Below are 17,664 nucleotides of genomic sequence, written 5' to 3'. Positions count from 1 at the left end.
CAACTATCTCAAGATCTTCTCATACTTAATGCTACGTCTTTAATGACAAATTTTAATATTCTATGCTTTGTAACAGATGTTTTGATGCGAATAATGTTTTTGAATATGATAATGATACATTATCAACGAATAGATGTATCAACTCATTTATTAACTCTTTTTCATTAAATTTTAAAATTGGTACACGTAGGAGTAACAGAAGTAGATTGAAAATAATTATTAGCTGTTTGGGCACAAGTGGAAAGGAGAAGAGGTAGGGGAAGGTGAGAAAGTTATTTTAAGAGGCAAAGGAACAAGGGAAAATCGACGCGCAGAAGCAAAGTCTCGTTAACTCGAAGGGTTCGCTTCAGAGGAAATGTTTCAGTGTGAAAGCACGTATATTCGTGGCTGATCGAGAAATAGGGTGTAAGCTAAAGACACTTGTACAAGGTTGCATGACGACGATTACTAAGGGAGCGCAGTTAAGCTCGACTGGGCACTAATCGAGAGCATCGCGAGTCTCTTTCATCAGAGGCGTAAATAATTCGTTTAGTAATTTACTGAGCGGAGCGAATAAGAGTTACGATGAGGTGTCCTCGCATGAATTAACAAATGGTTCTGACGAGAATATCCACGTTAAGGTAACCATTAGAGCATCATCTTTCTGTAATCGATGCACCTTGCAAGCAAAAGCGTAGCGTTGTTCAGCCTACAAAAATTTATCGTTCGTGGATCGGATAGAACTGAAAGTTTTTGCGTCTCTAACGCGTTAGATGCCACTTTATTCTATTTACGGAATTGATATACGATAATCGATAACATAATCTCCGTTAACTCCTATTACTGCTTCTCAGCATTCTACGTTCTATGCTTACCGTTTATCGATTCCTTCTTTAAAACCTTTTCGGTCGTCGCGTAGTGTCGCACGACGGTCACGAGCAACAGTACGTTGTAATTGTGTAGCGATAACGTATCGTCGACTTTAGTTGACGCTCGTTCGCGTGGATGTATTCAGCGGCGCTGCCAACCGGTTTGTAGGTTAAGGAACTTGTTGCTCGAACGTCAAACGATCCTAAATAACATTATCGATTTCTTATATGCTTTGGACTATTTTCCATTTAAATAATTTCTCAACGATTCGAATATCGTCGCCCTGGTTCGTAACTGTTCTAATTCCATCCTTCAAAAAAATGTAATTAGAAACCAGTGCACATATATGTCCTCGTCATGTCATGATCATCCATGTCATGATAATATGACGAAAATTCTATTTAGGAAACAACGAATATTCGATTCTTTCAAGTCCTAATTTTACGGAATAATGGTAAGCTTCGTAAACTCGAAACTATTTTTTGCAGTCTATCGATCTCTCGATACTACTCAAATTTCATATAAAATATTTACTATTATTAAATTTACCGTTAGATCTGTCATAAATATCAAAGTTCCATAGGGTTAAGGAAATAGAAACGCTCGAGATGGATAAATAAGCAAAGAACGTAGTAGGGGAGAAAGGCGCTCGCGCGAACCTACACATTGCATACGCATTGTACAGGGTGAGCGACGGTGAAGAAAGGAACTTTGAAAGTAACAAGACAGAGGAGGTTGACGGAAATCACGGGCGTGAAAAACGCGCAAAAATGTAGAAAAAGTAACCGACTGAAGCTCGCGCATATCCAGTCACCAAATTCGTACGAAATTGAACAAGTTGGCGCGAGTCCGTGTGAGAAGTTTAAAGAAAAACGTAGAAACGTAAGCGAGAGCAAAGACGCGACGAATAGTGTCCTCCATTCTATCTAGAGAGGTTATGTTAGTATGACAGATGAAACAGATGCGGTGTGAAATAGCAATATATCGTAAGTTATGCTTATTTTGTACTGATAAAAGCGCACTTCGTGGTATAACTTGGGTATTAAAAGCTCAATTTGATAGTAATTGCAACCTTTTGCAATCCTGTTTTCCTAGACACTGAAAACACTTTCGACCAAGTATCACGGTAAAAGCGCTTCATTGGAAAATAAGGATGTATATGTGAATAGTTTTTGTCATCGTTGTACATACGGTGAACGTTGAATACTTAGTTTAGAATAGACAGAACTATTGGAATTTCGTTAGTCATTTTTCTTTGTCCGTGATCATGAAATTCGCTGAGAGCATATAAATTTGGCATTTTGAAGAAATTATGTTCCAAGTCTTGAAATTCAAGGACGGTGATTTTTCATTGGAAAATGAATCAAGGGGGCGGTCGGAAAGCGGCAATGCCTTCGTTGATATTATCAAAGATAATTCATAACAAACAGCGAGAGAAATAACCTTTCGGATGAAAGGCTTTCGTTCTCATATTATTCGTCGCTTGTCTGAAAGAGAAAAAGGTAGAGAAAGTGAAATGGATTTTGCATGGGTTTATTTTACGTTAAGCGATATACGCGCGCGCACATACACACACACATTCGATTAAAAGAATCGAAATACTTGTATTTAATATTTTACCAAAGTTGAAGTATTCGTATTTGTTTTAGATAACACTTGTGATAGCAGGGGTATTTTTATTTTAATTCGATCGTAAGCACGATATCGAGTAAAACTTTTGTTTCTGTTTTTTCATGAACGTTAATTACATTTCCGTAAAAAGCATCGATGAGCAAAGTCATATTTATTCTGAGCTATGTATATAAGGCCTAAATTTGCTTTCTTCTTAAATGTTTAACTTATTTACTCTTTCATCTTTTATACGATATAATCTCTCAATTATACGATATCAACGAAGGCACATAAGCCGATTAATTATTATAAACTGATATTTTAAGCGTACGTTTGCATCTTAGTTTTCAATATCATATTTTTATCTAGACAGTCTGGACTTTAATAACGAATTTTTCTGGTTCTACGATTACACATTCCGATGACACGATCAATAACAACACCTTATGCACAAATTCTGCTTTAAACGCTATTGCATATTTTTCAAACAATGTAACAGTCGCGTGATTTTCATCAAGCGCTTTTCTAAGCAGTATTTTCTTTCCCTATCTCTTGTTCGATATATTTACTATATATCTTTGTTCTGCCTTCGAATGTTTTACTTATGATAGAAAGTGGATCTTGTATAGTCGAAATTTTCTAGAACAATGGTTTAGAAAAGATGAACGTATGAAACGTATACTAAATCTACTTTCGCTTGGAAACGATAGTTGATCTCTGTCTCAATTATTTTGAAAGATTATTTTTTTTTACTTGACTTAATAACTGTTTGCAGGGTTGACTCGTAAATTCAACGGCAAACAAATAATCTCTCGTGTCGAAGTAAACGTAGCGCTCGAGTTAAATAGTTTTCAAGTCTAGGATCGATTAGTTTTTGAAACGTGAAGTTATACGATTAATTAGTCGTTGGAAAAATACATAGAAACGTGTAGAAATTCTATAGTTTCCAATAATCGCGATATTTTTAAGAGACTATATAGCTACGTGCGTGCATGCACAGAACGTACTCGATGCGTGTATCTCGATGAACTGATCGTCAAGTATGTACAGTGTATGTAAATAAATTGAAAGATAACGCATCTTCTCCGTAACGATATCCTTTCAGTCCGCGACCTATATAGATTTCGTCTCGATTTCAACGTTTCGCGTTTATCAAGAAATCTGTTCGCTCGCGATACGCGAACGAATCTTGGATTGGCACCTACTAAGGTATAAAACAAACGAATCAAAAGTAAGCGACCAGAGAGAGAGAAGGACGAAGCGAGAAAAAGAGGATAAAGGGTGCGAGGGTACACATCGCGGTCGATTGGTGCGGGATAGGATGACGGTATGGTCGCATGGCCGTTAACTGTTAACTATCCTTTGAGTCTCGTTGGTGAAACATTTCACCCGTGCAACGTCTCACTCGGTCCATAGGGCTGTGACAGCGTATGGTCGAGCTACGATGGCGCATATGCTCGGTTGCTTCGTAAAAAGGCATTTTCACAGTTCTACTAGCGCACAAAATAGTAGACTCGGGCTCTTGGGGCCGTGTAAGCATCGTGTAACGTTATACCTGATTACACATAGTGATCATTGAGCCGAGCTTATCCCTCGTATGCTTCGATAAGTCGTTAAGAACGCACCTCGTTGAGCTCCAACCTCCGTGCTAACGGAATTGTCCAGTCTTCCGTGATATATGTCCACGTATTATTAGTCTTGTGGATCTGATGCTTCATTTTCACCTAGTGGCAGAGGAGTGGGGGATCCTCCGAGTATCGTTTATTATTATACGCACTGCTTGTAGCAAAAGGGCTTTGTAGAAGCTAATGACAAAGTTCAGTACTCCGATTAATCGTTTATCGCTTATATGTACGTATATGAGAGTTTAGTTGCTATCTTCAGTCGTCTGACAGCGATCTTTTTGCTTGTCGCTTAAATTATAGAAAACCCATACTTCTCCTCTCTTTGGGACAAGCGACGAATAATGGCAAAATAACACTATTGTTTAGTGTATTTTCTAAAGAGAGAGAGAGAGAGAGAGAGAGAGAGAGAGAGAGAGATTACGTTCGATACGAACATGTCTTGGAACGAAGCATTCGCAAAGTTTGGGTAAACCAAAACCGATGATAGATGTATCGGGGGAAAAAAGGAAAAGCAAATGATATCGCTCATTGACCAATATCCTTGAACATTTGCCAACGGCATCGTTACGATTTATGATTACTGCGATGAATGCAGGTAATTCGTGCCCGGTCACGTGATGCCGCGTTATGCAGAAATATTCCGCAGCTCAGCCTTAGCTTTAACCTGGGTCGGGTTAGTAATTATTTTATTTACTATAATGGTAGTACTACTAACGTCCTTACGTTTCTCTATCGATGCTCTGACAAATGGCATTCTCTTCCTCCCGGACATCCATCGCTTTCCATACAATGAAATCTAGCTAAAGATTTTAATAAGCAAAAAGTTACGTATACTTACAATTATATCGACCAGCTTATAGTTTGATCGAACAATGTTTGCATATCACAAATACGATAATGCAAATTTTACTGCGTTTACGATGAATTTACGTTACGTCTATCTAGTTGTTCGGATGTCAAGTATCTGACTACGTATGTAGATTAATCGTACGAGAGAGAGCGTTGCTCAAATTCCAATAATTATGACGTGTTATTCATTAAGCATGACGAGGAAGATACAGTTATAGTTCACATTTAGTATAACATCGGAAAGCAAGGAAGAGACGAACTGAATATTAATCCTTTATGACGAATGATTTAGAAAATAATTATTTTGCGGTTCGAATACGAAAAATACCATAATAAAAACTACCTTTTACAGGAAATAAATATTAATAATTGCGTTGACGATATTTAACACGAGAAACTTAGAGCGTTATAATACATCGAACGGCTTTTGCTCGGCCGTGTCTTTCTCGGACTAAACTAAAAAACAGTTAAATAATTTTTACGTGTAAAATCGTTTTCTACGAAAAATAAAATGGCACAGAATAAGGTGGCGTAGATGGCACTGTGAATGGCTGAATGCTCCTTATATAATAATTATATTTACTTTACGCTATTTTCCATATGTGAATTTAAAGCGCAGATTGTTGCTATTAATAAAAGATTTTAATTTTTTCAGGAGTAAAGTGACCTCTTGTATTTTATATGTCGCTTTTGAACAAGCATATCTCTGATTCTGTGGCATCTACATATAAATGAAAATTCCACGCGTTTTGTATTTCAGCTCGTATCTTCGAAAACCTACATCGATTCTGATAGAGTCAACAAAATCAACTTTTTAAACAGATTTTTATTCGAGCATATGATCTTTCCAGCATAAGTGCCTTTATGAAAACTAGATCAAAGTTCTCTGAATAAGGTTGTATCGTTTATAGTCAAGGAGCTGTAATATGTTTTTCTCGAACGATATATTCGAGAACGACGAAATTTCGTACGAGAAGTCGTTTTGCGACAGGTTAATATCCTTCAACGCGTACGGTATAGATTACATTAGTTTATTTGCTTAAAAAATTATTTGGTCTTTTCGATTCTGTTAAATATGTAGTATCGGTCGAACGATATACTCTATCATCGTGTGACTTATCAATATTCTTTGATAAAATTTTTGCGGTTATCGGAGTTAAACGCTATTTCAAGCAACAAAAGTTTATCCCGCGCTCACAGGTATAGTTTTGGTACGTGTACGCGTAAGGTACTGGGTGGTACGCGTAAGGTTACATTCAAAGGAAACTTAAGAATTTGGAGATATTTGCAAGTATCGACGAAAAATCTATAAACAGATACTTTACTCGAAAGAATAGACTACTAACCAACTTTGCGCGTAATATATTTAATCTTACGACTATTTCTAGTTAAAAATAAACATTTTTATTGTGTCGTAGGCGAAATAATTAGCTATTTATCTAAGCGGTTTTTGATCGATGATATACACTTATATAACGATTATACACTTTACGTTTATACACGATATACCGAGTATTTTATCTGTTTTAATATGAACAAATTTAATCGGTTCGTTCACTCACACACACTGAACATATATTCATCAAGTAAGAACTTTTATCGTCGTAAAGTTCTCGTGCAGGCCACTCGTGCTTTCCATTACCGAGACCATCGACACGTTCCTAGAAACCTTTTCACGATTTATCGTTCACATTCGAATAGAAGCGAACATTGCAGATGAAGATAACCTCGTACGATAGGCGTGACTGCTATATGTCCGTGTTGCAACGAACAAGGCAAGATATGCGAATGGATGCATAAATACGGTCGAATACTCTAGCTATTTCCCGAACACCGTGATGTAACCAATAGAAAGATGCCATTTTTTAGTCGAAACGAATTACAAGAACAAAGCAGTTTATTTTAAGTTAAGTTAACTTTTGAGTTAGGTATCGTACGTATTAAGTAAACTGATTATCGATCAATTTCTGTAAACAGCCGAAGAACGTAGCGAGAAAAATACTTCGCTTAATAAAAATACAGGACGTTGAACGAATCGTATCTCGAGCGAATAAGAATTTTTCGGGCCAAAATATAAAAATAAGATAAGAGAAATATTAGGACACGTCGTCTCGAATATAGACGAATTTGACGCGAACGATGAATTGGGAAGATCGCATCAACCGCTCTTACGTGCACTTATTGACGACGACAATACGGGCGGACAGGGATCTGCCAGTTAGATTTTGTCAAATAACGACACGTTTTCCAGAAATTTGATTTTTATTACAGAGATTTTCGTTTAAGTTCCTTTATTCTCGTATTAGTTGCGACAGTAATTGAATTTAAGGTAATTTAAAAGCATGTATTTCACGGTAACTCGACAATTGCGGATGTCGCAGATCGGTGGATTAGATTTTGAGATTAGATGTGTTTAGCGCAACTTGGTGTCGACGATCGAGGTTCCTGGCAATTAGGTGCTTGTTAAAAAATTCTTTAGATTTCAAATATCCGCTTCGGTCGATCGTAGCGAAACGAGAAACTTAGGTAGAGACGGTATAACAGGGGCGGTACGTATTATTCTTTACGAAACAATTAAAATTTTTATCAGCGAAGTATTTATTGCTACTTGGTTTAATTCGTAATTCGATTAACGTTGCGAACTAAATTATTGTTCTTGCACCTACGTGTTGTTATTTTTGAAATAAATAAAACTAAAAAACGAAAATGTCTTTAGCTTTAACTGAAAAGTGTATCCGATCCTCTTCGATCGAAGGATTAGAGAGGAGTTTAGTGGAGTTTTAAGAAAAAATTAACGATTGCGATACGATATCGAAGATTATAAAAATTTTGAATCAGGATACACTCGTAAAACTATAAAAAGAAAGTTCAGCACGATATTAGGAAAAGGGTAAATTGTTCCAATTACAATTTGGAATAATCTTCTTCAGCCTTGAATTTTCGAATAAACGAGATCAAGTCACGCTGGAAAATCTTGAAAAGGCCACTGTTGTGCAAGGTGACCCACGTAACTGGGGCAAACTGTGTCTTGAAAATGATCAGCAATGGGAAGGAATATTGTAAAACAGAATGAGGTAATGGTATGGGATAACGTTGTAAGAAATGATAATTTTGCGTATCGTTACAGGAATGCGTCTAGAAAGCGTAGTTGTATTTTTCCTATAGATTATCGGCAGAAGTTGGAATTCGTTATAGCGATAGATTTATCGACGTTACGCTTGTGTTTCTTATTATCTCGTGACCTACTGGCACGCTTGATACGAAGAATGGCTATGAAAGATGAGAAAAACGTTAGAAATGATTAGGAATTATTGAAACCTTTAAAAATTGTTATTCGGACCAAGGCGCTTGAAGCAAGGTCTTTCGATTGTAATTGTCTTCTTTACGAAACGTCGATAATTTTGCCAAGTCCAAGAAGCTAGGCGTTTATCGTGTACCGTCGTTGCTTTATCATTCGGCCAGTTTATAGCGTAAAGCGTAAAGCATATATCGCAATAAAAGAGTATTAAAAGTATTAAAAGTATTTCTACGAATCCTTCGACCGACGCTTTTTCCTTTTTTGATTTAATATCTGTGCCAATAATTTTGTGCCTAATAGTTCGTACGTACGTACTACGAACCACTTCTTCCTTTCTATTTTCCATTTCCAAGTACTCCGTTGAAATCAGATTGTTCGAGTTATTCGAACCGAAACTGTTCGAGTTCGAGTAATTTGACTGATTCGAACGAAGCTTTCGGATCGGTATTTCCACTCTATCGCGATATTCTATCTGTGCTGTGGTAAGCGCGCGTGCTTACACTGGGCCGTTCTCTAAAATCATTTTCTGCCGCTTGACGCAGATTCTACGAATCGTTCATGGAGCGTTTCGATCTTCCTTCGATTCTCTTTTAACATCGACCTTCTCGTTTCGTCCATTGACGCGACTGTCTGGCACAGCTATATAGGCAGATTTGTCTAACTGCAGAATCAATTGCCTCCCATCGGCCACGGCTGGACGAAACTTGTACATTCTACCGGAACGCTGCTATTCGACCGAAACTTTGACGCTTAGGAAACCTGTCGCTCTGGTTTGGTGACCTACTATACACGCTATCGATACAAACTCTTCGCGTATCGTCTTTTAGTCGAAGAGCAACGTAGGAAAACGAACGACGTTTTGATCCGTTTTGCGTAGCTATTTAACCGACGGCGATCTGCATTATGGTGTAGCGTAAGACGCAAGTGTGAGCGAACGCTGTGCGAAAACCGCAAAGAGTTAAACGCATCGGAGACTTTAACGCGTTTTGCGAAATATTATATCGTATCTGCGTACTTGCTTCTCACAATGTTATCTAATTGTCATTCGCATTGTTGAACATTTTTTACTCCATGAAGTTTATTTTATTTTAGTCGGCGTAAAAAGTTTACTAACGCGAGTCATCGATAATAATTGTAACCACCGTGGCAATCAAGGCGGTAGGTGTACGCCTACTAATCGCCCTTTACAATTATACGTTTGCTTCGAGTCACCGAAACATTTTTACCATTCTAGTCGTATACCCACGGAAACAAACAACCTGATTCTGATCGTATATTGTACCGACAACGAGTGAACGTTTAGACAGTTATTATTGTGTATATTTAAACACATTCTTTAAATCGTTGAAAATATCTTTAGTCTAATTTTAGTCTCTGATCTTAGCCAAGATCTTACCACCTGATCTGTAAACTGTATTAGTAGATACGGATTAAAATAATAGTTATCGTCAATCGGTGATACAAATAGACAGGTGATAATAAGAAGGTGGATGAAAATTGGCCCTTCGGATACCTGGATAAGCGACTTTGAACGCGTCTGTTTAATGTTCGCTGCTAAATTTTACGTAAATGGTTATAGTATATATACTTTATTATATATTTATATATCTTTATTCTCCGCGTTTTTCGCATATTAGAGTATGTTGTACGCATCGGACATGATATTTCTAGCAGCATTGTTGTATATTCGTATCAATTTTTACTTTTGCTATCACAGAGTAGGTACCCATTTAGTAATAACAGTAGTAATAGTTAACGGCGCATTTGAACTCGAACGATTGAAATTCTCAAAGCTTAATGTTTCAAAACGATTCTTACTATTGTTACTGTTGTTACCAATGGTGAAATGCTCCGAGATCGCTGAAATGCTCTTATCCACTTTGTACAATAGAATCTATTGTCTTAAACAGCGCACGTATGACGCAAATATAAAGCATCCTTTGTCATGGAATAAAGGTAAAGGTACGTATTTCTAACAACCTTCCCTGAAACGACAGCAACGAGTTTATTCCAACGCGAAGTCCTTACCCGGTTAAAAGAAAAGTCTGTTTTTCCATAGTTAATTGAGAAAATAATTTGGTACGAAAACACACTTGTACCTATTTTTAGAGAGCTTTCGTTTCTTCGATTTCAATTCTTCCGTGTTGACGCGTGTGTCTTTGAATTGCGCATAAACATACGTAATACGTAAAAGTGTTTGCCCGTTAATTATTAGAGATCATTTTAGAATTCTGTTCAAAGCAATTGATCCTATATAATTAATAATTTTAACTATACGATAGTTATTAATAAATTATTTTACTTTTAGTTACTACTTTATTTAAGTAAAGATTAGGATTACTATATTTCTGTTTTATCGTATCATAGCGGACAATTGAAATTTTAGCGATGTTAAACGACGAATGATATTAAAGCATCTTTCTAACGCGACGGTAGACGAATCGAGCAAGGTATACGCGCAAATTAAAAATAGATATAAAATAGAGTTACCGAACCTTACCACGTCCCAAATATTGTGTAGTTTAAAACGGATTTAATTTATATTACATGAATATTACATGAAGAAAGTTGCACGTTATAAAGCAAAGTAATCTCATACGAGACCGCATTGAAATTTATTTAAAATTCCTCGAATGTATTCATGGCCATGTATCGTATAAAAGTTTTATTAATTAAATTTCATGTTTTTGGCTCTATCATACATATACTCGATTATTTATACGTAGACCTATAGTATCGTACATATATGTTTACATTGCGTTGGAAACGATTGTTATAAATAGCGATCATTCTGAATATTAAACAACTAATTGGTAATTTATTTCGATCGCTTTAAAATTACTTCGATGAATTTATATACAGATGTAGAGTATCGATTGTAAAAAATTTTTATATACGCATATAACATTTGAGAACTGTAGGGGAAGAACGCGATAAGTCGCATCTTTTACTTTTTATTTAAGGGCAATTTTAGAATTCGATCGCGTTATATCCATCGATATTATGATACGTATAATTGTCGTTTTATTTGGTTTTGATACGAAACGTATATTATTTTACCGTCTGCGTAATTTTAGAAATATTGCTCCAGTATTCGTATATACATATATATATTGCAGTTTTATATTAATATCGTTCTCCATGTCACGTTTTATGACACATAGCATTTTCGTTTTCTATTCAAATACCTTCTCATACGTGAAAACCGCATCCGAACGAAAATAAAATAAATTTTGTTAGTTTGCCAATTTCGTTTCCTCCGCTTTATTTTTCGTTTCCAAAGTGTGAAGACGTCTGATAATCGTCCAATGTTTTCGCACAATCCAACCGACCTGGTCGGTAAGTGTAAAGTATTTTCTCAACGACTCGGCAACAGATCGTGCGAAATAAAATACAGTAAAAATCGAAGGGAAATAAAGTATATCGTAGCGTTCCTGTACCGTTCAAATTCTCGACGGTCTTCGTTTAATTAAAAAACGCGTGAAACCATACGTACAGGGTGTCCCACAGTCCCATAGTCCCATGTAACTAATACAAGCTACAGCTTCGAATCGGTAGGAGTAAGTCCGGTTTATATCTATATCCATTCGATGAGATTTGAAATATTATGCGCGATTTATCGATTTACGATTATTTACGGCTATCGTAGAAACCCTGTATCGTATCGTCTCTTGGTCTCTGCATTAATTGGCCGTAATTTTTGCATAAACGAAAAATCATGCAAAGTACTGTAAAAACGAGATATTTCGAAAAGTTTGGTTATATCGATATTTGGCTTAAAAATGGCAATTAACCTCTTAACGTAACAGATAGATATGGTGCAAAAATCCGGAGAATTTCTTTCGCGCGAAAATCTCATTTCCCGAACTTATTCCAGCTCGAGGAACACGCTGCTCACCTGCGCGTAACTATATAACCACATACGTATGTATGCGCTTGTGTATTAGCTCTCTGCACGACTTTCAACCGAACGTACATACATTCAGCTCGAGATAATGTAATATAGCAAATGCTATAAAATATTCCATGCAAAGATATTTGCTTGGCTTTCCTATTTCGGATAATGGAGATTTTACGAAAGTGTGATCTTTCGTTATTTCTCTTACGTACTTATAGAGCTGTATCGAGGGGGAAGATGAAGCGATGAAAATTGCACGAACGTGTATCGGAAAACTGAAGATTTTGCGTTTGATTCTACCAGAAAATCTAGGCCATTCGTGCAATTGCGCTATAAGTATTACTCTATAAGTCGACATTCGAACGAGACACGGAAGGAATAAGCGTGGCAGAGGCTAACGAAGGTCGCGTAGATCGAGCAGAACTTAAAATCTTTTAAAACGATGGATTTGATCGTTGTGTCTGACCGTTGATTTATTTACTCTACTTATTACGGCAAATATTTCGTTCGGAATACGTACTACTTGTACAAGGTGTTTCGTTTATCTCGTGTGTATGTGTATTAATATGCAGGTTACTTTTTCCGAACGTGTATAGACGTTCTAGATCAAAATCGTTTAACCAGGAAGGAAAAATAAGTATTCTTACAACGTTGCGTTTCGTTGTGTCTTTTCCTTTAAAAGTTACATTGTTCGAGTTTTCGCAAGCGGTTACTTTTTAATATCAGCGACATCTTTTAACGAAATCTCTTTCGGGATAAATATTTCGAACAGGAACGGAGATGCTCAATTTCGCGTTATTGCGATATTTTCCCCCTTTCTATGATATTCAAAGATGCGCTATGTCTGAGGTTTATCCTTTGTAATAGTTGTAATTTGTATAAGAATAGCAACACCATCGACGTAACATATCGTTGCTACGTAAAAAAACCATCGATGAGAATGAAAACCCGAAAGACATTTTTCTTTTTAAATTTCAGAAGTCGTAATAATTATTAATATTTAATATATATTGATATTTGAGTTTATTTCGCCCATGATAACACTATCGTGCTTTCCTTTTATGGTATCTTTTAAGGTTAAAATTCAGCGTGAGAGTAGTGACGGATCGTTTCGTGAATGACGGCTGTCAGTCGGCATTCAGGGAAAGTCCGGTCGAACAAAATAAACAGAAAGTGCACTGGTAGGCGACTCTTTTTGCAAGCATCGCGCGCTCGAGGATGTACGCTTTCGTACGTACGCTTTATCGATTGGCCCGCGTACTAACCTACGTTCGTTCTGCGGTACAAATGTACCAAAACTTACCACGGAATTGGTCACATTGTTCCGTAAACGAACAGCACACGGGGTACGTGTCGTACGTAAACGGCAACAAACGAAATCTTCGACTTAATTTTTACACGGCCCTGCGTTTTCCTTCGTTGAAACAAACAACGACGTGCTCTAGCTTAAGCACGTGTCGAATAATCGCGATAATCGCTATGGTTAGAGTGATCGAATTTTTCGAGCCGAGAAGAAAACTGATAATTTATCGCGCGGTATCGTATAAGAAAATTTCAAAAATATTTGATTAATTTACTAGTTGACCGTGATTACTTGTCTTTCCTGTTTTATACCGTTTCTCGGTTGTGTCAAATATCCGTTTAATCGCGTCGATCATTTTCTCGTCATTTACACGTCTGACGACGAGTGGAGAACGATAACCTGATTAACGAATACATGTACCGAGAGTATACTTTTGCCCGGTATTATTCGAACGAAAGGTATTCAGGCAATCAAACGTTTGAGTAAAAGGATCTATCGTAATTTCTAAGACGTTCTGTATCTCTCGGTATTTAGCCATCGTTCTGCATCCTTCCGTTATTTTTAGAGATATCGAGGTACCTTGTCGACGAAAATTGTACGGTATGGAGGGGGCGGTAATATGGCAGTGATGATCTTTTTTGTAGATGGGTGGTCTTGGGAGACTTCAAGGTCACCGCCGTTCTTTCGAATCGCTTCCCGTCCGATGGAACAGCGGATGTTTGCACGATTTCAACGACCCCTTGTACAAGGTCGTTCGACGATAAACGAACGACCGATCGTTCGCATCGATGCAACTTTGAAATCACTGGATCGTCGAATCCTGTCCACTTGTTATTATTCGCGGATCGACCGTGGCGCATGCTGCGACGAGTCTCTGTTTCGTATCTGACGACGCTACTGGCTGTTCACGATACTTCGCTGGCACGCGATACTTTTTGACGTTGCCAACGGAATGCGTATGTATCTGAATCTTCCACGGAAAGAGACGAAGCAGCGTTATATCAGGCGGATAAGCTAGTCACGAAACTATTACGTTGTTTTAACACTGTAACGTGTTACGTTGATTACAAATACGTACGTATAAGTGGGTACAACGAGGGCTACGAAGATACGGCAAGATACGTCGTCGCAGTATGCGTGACGAAACAAATAATCCACAGCGAGTACGCCGACTTGAACTATCCGACAATTTCAAAGAGAACACTGCTTGCCACGTTTATTATCGAGTAAGATTCCTCGCTTACGCTTACTTATCGTCGAACGACAATGCGTGTATCAGAGACCGTTGACATCGTCCAAATATTCTCTATTCTACCAGCTATGAAAAAGTAAAGAAAGCGATTTAGAAAAACGAAGGTTAATTTGAAATCTCCGGAGACCGTGGCGAGGTACGAAAGAATTATCGCTGCCATGTTACAGCCCCCTTCGCGCAGTACCACTTTTGCAAGCAAAGTTTTCCCATTTCCCTAAAAATAACGGAAATATTCAAAGCGATCAAAGTTATTTCCGCACCCTGTATATTTTGAAGAATAATATCGTTAAACTACGACAACAATAATTAAGGGAAAACAAAAATAATTAAGGGAATACGATTCTGTAGGTTACAAATAAGATATCGAGCAAACTAAAGATAAGATAAAATTCAATTTCGAGTTAAAATCTAATTTTATAACGTTCCTCGTAATAGCGTTTTCTATTGCTCGGAAGTAGGTTTACTGGCATATGCGGTAAAAGTGCTAAAGATCAATCTTATTGCAAAAGGCACGATGTACGGTAATTGTCGTGTTCTTGGAACCGAATCGCAAATACTTGAACTTCCATTACGGAATATGAGATTTCAAACATACGAAAAGCGTATTGGAAATTTTTATTAGAAATACGAAGGTTTTGTAAAAAATAATCGAATTTAATTAATTTATTTACTTTCGACAATTTGTCGGCTGCGTCAAACTACTCGTAAAAGTTAGCCAACGGATAAACGTATGTATGGAGAAATATCGAAATTGCGAGTAGAATTATTTACGTAAATAGATAAATAATTGTTAAAATTCCTCTTCTGGATCATTCAGGATTATCGTTTACTTAACGATTTTGCAAAAATGCGTACACAAATCTAAATATACGAAACGATTGTCCTCGCATAGGTCTGTTTTCGATATCGTTTGTTTTTTAATCCGTTGTAATCAAATTCTCGAAATTAGCTAATTAGCGTTATTAGGCAGACTCGATACAACGGTTTCGAAACTAACATTCTTCTTACAACGTATTTATGTACATTATACGTAGAATATTATCGTATTTACCATATAGAATAAAATTATTACGAAACGCGAGGAAAATTAGTCTTTTTACCATAGTTTAAGTTTCGTCGATTTTTGCTTTACGAAAAATTTCATGTAAATTTAATACCTAGAAATGCCTAATATTATCAACGAGTTTACAACGATACATTAAATACCACTAATGAAATCGTTACATTTTAACTGGTAACGCGAGCGCTCCTCTCGCGGCTTCCTGCGGATCGAACGCCGTCAACTATTTATGAAATGGTTCGATCTATTTCCGCCTCTCGCGATATCTATCGCGTCTGTTTTGGAAGTCCGTTTAATTCGATGGAATTAACGCAGATGCAAGAGATATTTCTAAAACATCCCTAGGATACCACCTCGTCGTAAATATTTTTAATCAACTTCGAAAATTACAAATACGAATTATTCCGTCGATAAAATTAGCGATTAACGTCTTACGATTAAATGATAAAGTTGGCTTAACATTACGTAGTTTTTATTCTTCGTCCGCGTTACATTCGCGTATATATTACGTACATCTAATTTGATTACCGGACGTATGCAGAGTATTTGTGTTTCTTTTGTCCCTCCAAACTTATTTCTTAAGGCATAATATACAGATATACGTGCAAGTTGCCGGATTTACTTCGGAATACCGTAATACCGTAATACCGCGATACCGTCGTGGCGTAATGTGCAGTGGAATGTCCTATACAAGAAGATGCCAAATGTTTATTTTACTTCACACATAGGAACACGCCTCGAATAGAATACCAACTTGTCTGAATTCCTATTCAGCTGCAACGTGACTGGGTCGAGCGATGTAACAGTCAAGTGAATGAATAACAATTTCCGTTTGATATAATAATTTGATGCAATCGTACGGAGAAACGCAAAGATAAAACCGTCGGTGCTTCGCAATCAGCCTTCGGGAGGGACGGGGCACAGGTAATCGTCACTCGAGTGGCACTCGTATTTGCGACACAGCTTTGTTTCGCGACGGCACTCTTTTCGCACGATTACGATTCCTGCGAGATGTCGGTCGAAAGACGAAACGAATAACGAGAAAGGACACCGGCGCGGCATCTATCTACCTTTATTATCTATATATTTGTAACGAAGGTTGGCGCATCCGATCCGCGCGAACAAGCACGGAAAATCTATACTGCAGATTCTAGATACAAAGGTGAGATAATTATAAAATACCGACGCGTTGGTTCGCCGAAGCCTGTAACAACGGGCGGAGAAACTTAGGTGGCGCACACGGTGCGTATCGGTGAAATATCGAATAAATCGGGATGAACGGTCGTGTCCAGCGAATCGTCAGGCTCAAAGGGTCTGGAAATAGCGAGCCTAGCGAAGGAATCTTATCGGTCGTTGGACGTAATCGGCATACACGAGGTACGCGATCGAGGCACGATCGGGCACGATACGTGCGATTACCCCGCGATAGAGAGAGCAGAGAGATAGCGCCCCGGTTAGCCGACCGGTCCTCTTCGTCGTCTTGAGTCCTTGGAGCGTGAACGGAAATAGCCATCGGTGTGCACCGGAAGCTCGCAGCAAAGCCTCCTCCCTCCCGCCCCCGTTCTAGAAAAGGGATCCCTGTAGCAGGTTCTGCGGTAGCGCGGGCAAGGGTCGCCAGCGCCGTGGAAAGAGAGGAAAAAAAAGAAGCGCGATAGGAGGGTGGAAGAGGAGCAGGAGAGAGCGCGGAAAAGAGGATAGGGGGATGGAAAGACGGAGTAGTAGGGTCGGATGGAGCGGAGTGGTAGATGGGAATGGGGCAAAGGGGTGGAAGAGGATGGCGGATAAAAGGGTAGGAAGAGAAACCGATCGTCGGTAGGGGGTTGGGTTGGGTTGGGTTGGGTTTGGTTTGGTTTGGTGGTGGTAGTGGCGGTGAGGAGAATAGCGTGGCCGGACTGTAGGAGAGGGGTGGTATTATATTT

General features: G+C 38.0%; 1 long non-coding RNA gene across 1 annotated transcript; it reads right to left on the bottom strand.

The window, feature by feature from the left end:
* Nucleotides 1–3,043: 3,043 nt before the first annotated feature.
* Nucleotides 3,044–4,394, bottom strand: LOC112214066. The gene is made up of 3 exons (XR_004462956.1): nt 4,316–4,394; nt 4,086–4,236; nt 3,044–4,015 (listed from the first exon to the last, which is right to left on the bottom strand). It is a non-coding gene; the product is annotated as an uncharacterized LOC112214066 (long non-coding RNA).
* Between the last annotated feature and the right edge of the window lie 13,270 nt (nt 4,395–17,664).

The sequence above is a fragment of the Bombus impatiens genome, unplaced genomic scaffold (assembly GCF_000188095.3).
Source record: "Bombus impatiens unplaced genomic scaffold, BIMP_2.2 scf_0064, whole genome shotgun sequence".
In the NCBI taxonomy this organism is placed as follows: Eukaryota; Metazoa; Arthropoda; class Insecta; order Hymenoptera; family Apidae; genus Bombus; species Bombus impatiens.
Note: the sequence above shows the minus strand (reverse complement) of the source record. Positions and strands in the feature narration are given on the sequence as shown.